Raw genomic sequence first — 4,968 nt, forward strand, 5'->3', positions numbered from 1 at the left:
CACCATTCTAATGCATATGTGCAGCTTTCAATGTGGATGGCTTCATAGACATCCCCTATTAGGCATCAATTCAAGGCCTGCATTTCCTCCCTCAGATCAAGGATAGTTTTCATAGGCTTGCGGGTCAGTGCATACCTCACCTTGACAAGATGATCTATTTTACGTAGAGAAAAGGCTACATATGCACATACAACTTATATTCTCATGGGAGCATTTCATAAAGTACCAGGGTACCTAGTATCTCAGAGAGATGTGCGTTATGAAGCCTGGACCTTACGTTTGCGCAGGTGTGCACGTTGCATCTCACACAGGGCTTTGCTGGACTGCAATTAACTAAGGTTTTCGTAAGTATTTATCAGCTTGTCTCTGATCTAAAGCCCCCTTAACAGCAGTGCATAAGAACAGAGAAAGGCAAAGGAAGACAGCTGACAAAAGCATTGTAAAACCTTGGAATCCTGGCATATATTGTGGGAACAGCAGCAGGAAAGGTTTTTACATGGCAGTGCTGGCATATATTGTGGGTGGTCACAAAGCATACAAGGAACAGATATCAGGCAGAAGTGGAATACATTCCCAAAAGTTCCTTATTGGGGCAAAGATGATGAAGCAAAGTAATTCTGTTAGGGACAAGAATGTGTGTAATAAGTAACTCAGGTGTGATCTGGGTAATGGTGCGCTGAACTATGCACAAGAGTCTCTCAAGAAGGTTCAAAAGGGTCCAAGCAAAGGTTCCTTCAGTTCTTATCAAGGGCAGATCCTGGTCCTTTTCAGTGGCTTAAAATAACCAAAACCCAATGTGGAACAGTGTGCTCAGTGCCCCAAATACAAATGTTGCCAGAAAACTGTTTCTCACAGTCTTGTCATTTCGTTCCGTTGCAAAGTCCCACTCTCTGGTAATCTTCTTGGAAATGTTCTTGTGCAGCTCGCCTATGGTGAGGAGTCCTCCTCCCGGGTCTCGGGTCTGTATTGGCGCCTGAAGGTTGCCTCTGTAGGTAACGCCATGATGCCACTGCTCTTAAACTAAGATGCAGAGGCGCAAGAGGGCAATAGGCCATCCTGAGGTCTTTGCAGGGCCATCTACAGGCCTCTCTCCACCTCCCTAACTCAGGGTCCTATTCCTACAGACTTGCAGACCATTCTTGCTCTCCTCCTTTAAATCCCAGCACAAACCTGTACCTGAGGCACCTTCTCTTGCTTCTTCCTTCTCTCTGTCTTTATCCTGTTGTCTCTGCTGCATGCTCTTGATACTCTTCCTCGGGCCCATTCTTCCACCCGCCTCTGGCTTTCATCTTTTCTACACCTCCTCCTATTCTATTCTCCACTGATCTTCATTTCCCCCTGCTCTTACGCTCTGGATTCTCCGCTTCACCTCCCTGGTCAACCATCTCTTTATTCATTTCCCCCGGGTTCAACACCTTCTCTTTAGGCACTTCCATTTCGTGGACTGCCTCCTTCGCGCCCCCTTCCCCTGTGTGGTTCCTCTCACATCCTCCTCCTTAACCTCTCTCACCAACTCCTCTTTAGACACCTCTAATACCCAGAGCTAACTTTGCAATCACGCTCTCCTCAACCCCTTGTATCTCTAGCCAGCTTGCATGCTTTCATGATGCTGCTGCACCCACAATGTATGTCAACATTGCCACTGTTAGACACCCAAGAGGTTCCACACAGTATATGCTACCATTTCCTCTGTAAACCACTTGCATGATGCTGTGCCATGTGATGAAGTCCCCTACACGACTTACTGCTAGGTGGTGGGATCAGCAAGCGGGCCTGGTGCTGCAACAAGCCAGCTAGGCCCAGGGACAGCCAGGGTGGGATCCTCACCACCCTTTAGGTCTTCATCTTTAACACCTTGATGACCCCTTCTGCCAGATTTTCGTTGACGCTTTGGAAGTGACTAGTATTAAGGCAATCAGCTGTATTGCCCCATCAGTCTTAGTCAAGTCCAAAAAAAAAAATACCCTATCTTCTCTTACGCAAGCGGAACTGTAGACATTCCGAGTCCTGCGGGGGGAAATCCCTCATTGAGGCTGATATGTTATTGACACCGGAATCTGTAACATATTACAAAAAAGCCATTTTCCCAGCAAGCAACCATTTTTGGCAAACATTTTGTTACCCACCGCCCAGCCAAGTGCCCCTGCATCATGGTTTCCCTTTAACAAAATAAATTCTACTCATATCCTTCCACTTCTTAACTCCCTTCAACCTACCTCTAGCCCAAATGGTGTCATTACGGCAACTGTAGCAACCACTTACGCCGCCATTCTTGCCTCTTGAATTGGAAAGTTTGTCATTCCCCCATCTCTAAAACAGGCCATTTTGGATTCTCTCTTGAAACACCTACTCCTGACCTGGGCTACAATGAAAACTAACGTCCCACTGCTGGGCTTCTTGAAGCTCCAAGCTCATGGAGAATGAAGTCAATGCTTAGAATCAATGAATTTTAGAATCCACAAGGGATTTTTGGACTGAAACATGGGACCGAGGCAGCTCTTTTGTCAGATGGGATTACCCTAGCGGAGGAAGGCCACTTCTACCTTCTCATTACGCTTGATTTGTCGGGGGATTTTGATACTGTGAATCACCAGCTTCCTTTAAATTGTTTTTTGGAAGTCTCCCATGATAAGAGAGACACTTGGGACTGGCTGCACTCCTCCTGAGTGGACTTGGGCAGCACGCTCAGCTCAGCCCTCTTTGTGCTCAGTGGCTACGCTGGAGTCTGAGGTCTCCTAGGGTTCCTCTTTGGCCCCAGTCCTTTGTAACATCTACTGGTCCCTCTTTTGGGATTCCATAATAGCCTGGGTTTTATATACCATTCCCACTCAGATGATACACAAATCACCCTACATTTGCAAAATAGGTATAACATGAAAGGTGGATCAGAGCCCGCTTTCTCAGATCAATACAGTCATTAAAGGGTCTTTCTTTAGGATTCGCCAGCTCAGACAGATCCTTCCCTACATTTCTAGTGACCTCCACAAGGTATTATGTGGGTCACTGGGGAATTAAAAACAGAATTCTGTAAACTCTGTTTGCATTGGAATTCTCGCATAACAGCTTCCTGCAGCCTGTACAAGATGCCACAGTGTGACGGATTTTTGGGCTCCAAAAATGTGCCCAATTTTCATTGGTTGCTGTTTGAAACACAGATCCAGTTTAAGCTTTGCTGCCTGTTTTTCGATCCTTATTACCTTGACTCAAAAATCTGCGGTCAAGACATTTCCACTGTTTTGCAACCCATGGCTGACCACTCCACATTTAAACTTCAAAACTAGAGATGACAGGACTGACGTTCATTGGTGCAGGCTCCTTGGATCTGGAACCCACTTCCTTCTGGTTGAGACAAGTCTATCCAATTCTTCATGCTTACAAAAATCAGTAGAAACAGTTCTGTTCCTGTACCAATCTTGCCATGTAATGCATATGTTACAAGGAATTTTATTGCGGTTCTTGTTTCCTACTGTGACTGGAGGAAATTTAGTTTTCTCTGCTGTTCATTTTGGTCATTTCGATGTCAGGACCCAAATCACATCAGATTAAATCATGGAGGTTGATGGTGAGTGTATGCATTTTGAAGTTAGAAGGAAGATCTGACCAATCGGTTCCCACATTATTGGGGAACTCACTTAAAATGTTGAAGAATGTTTATAAGGTCATCTTCAATTTTGAATGTAGTCAGCGAAGATGAGGGTTTCAGTGAAACATTCATTACTCAGAGTTCACGTAAGTGTTGGCAGAGAGCATATCAGGATTACATAAAAGGATATTTTCTGTGTGAATATTACACCCCAATATGTGGGGGTATGATAAAAGCTGACAGTGATGTTGTGCAGAAGCCATCATTATCCTGAACAAGAAGTGGGAGGTATGAAGTGTAGATGTAGTTGCATGGTAGAGATAGGGCAGGAGGAGGTGAGGATGGGGACTGGAAGAGGCAGGAAATGTTGAGGAATGGGAATGCATGGAAGAGAGGGATACGTGAATGGGAAGAAGAGGAGGAGGAGGAGGTTGGGGACTGGAAGAGGCAGGATAGGGCAGGAAATGTTGAGGAATGGGAATGAATGGAGTCTGAGGTCTCCTAGGGTGGGAATGGGAATGAATGGAAAAGAGGGATAAGTGAATGGGAAGAAAAGGAGGAGGAGGTTGGGGACTGGAAGAGGCAGGATAGGGCAGGAAGAGGTGAGGCATGGGAAGGAATGGAAGAAAGGGATACGTAAATGGGAGGAGGAGGAGGAGGATGGGGACTGGAAGAGGAAGGATAGGGCAGGAAGAGCCGAGGAATAGGAAGGATTGGAAGCAAGAGATAAATGAATAGTAGGAGGAGGTGAAGGACGAGTATTGGGACTTGAAGGGGCAGGAAGAGGGAGGAAGGGGAATGAATGGAAGAGAGGGCTACATTATTGGGAAGAAGAGGAAGAGGAGGAGGAGGATGGGGACTGGAAGAGGCAGGATAGGGCATGAGGAGGAGAAGAACGGGAAGGAATGGAAGAGAGATAAGTGAATGGGAGGAGGAGGATGGGGACTGGAAGGGGCAGCATAGGGCAGGACAATGTTAAATGTTAAAGGTATTTGTATCGCGCACCGTCACCAACGGAGTTGGTCCCCAGGCGCTCTGGCAGATCTGCAAATGAGAAGGTGGAATGGGTTAGTAAGGTGAAGAGGGAGTAGGATAGTGAGAGGAGTGGTGTTCTGTTGACAGCTTCAACTCGGTATACAACGGGTGCTGAGCTTCGTTGCAAGTATCGGATCGATGTCAGTCCTCGTGTGCTGTTGGTGCAGCTTATGTGTTGTTGCGGTGTTGTGAAGTGCGTGCGGTTTGTTGTGCGAGAGGTGGTTGTGTGTGTTTTTTGGGTGAGATAAGTATGCATAAATGTTGAGCTTTTTTTGGCTAGTGGGTTATGTGATATTTAACATGCTAACATTCACAATTCTGTCCAACTGTGGCACTTGCCAACCTTCACA

This window comes from Ambystoma mexicanum, chromosome 9, assembly GCF_040938575.1.
Source record: "Ambystoma mexicanum isolate Mex_15411 chromosome 9, UKY_AmexF1_1, whole genome shotgun sequence".
NCBI classification, from domain to species: Eukaryota; Metazoa; Chordata; class Amphibia; order Caudata; family Ambystomatidae; genus Ambystoma; species Ambystoma mexicanum.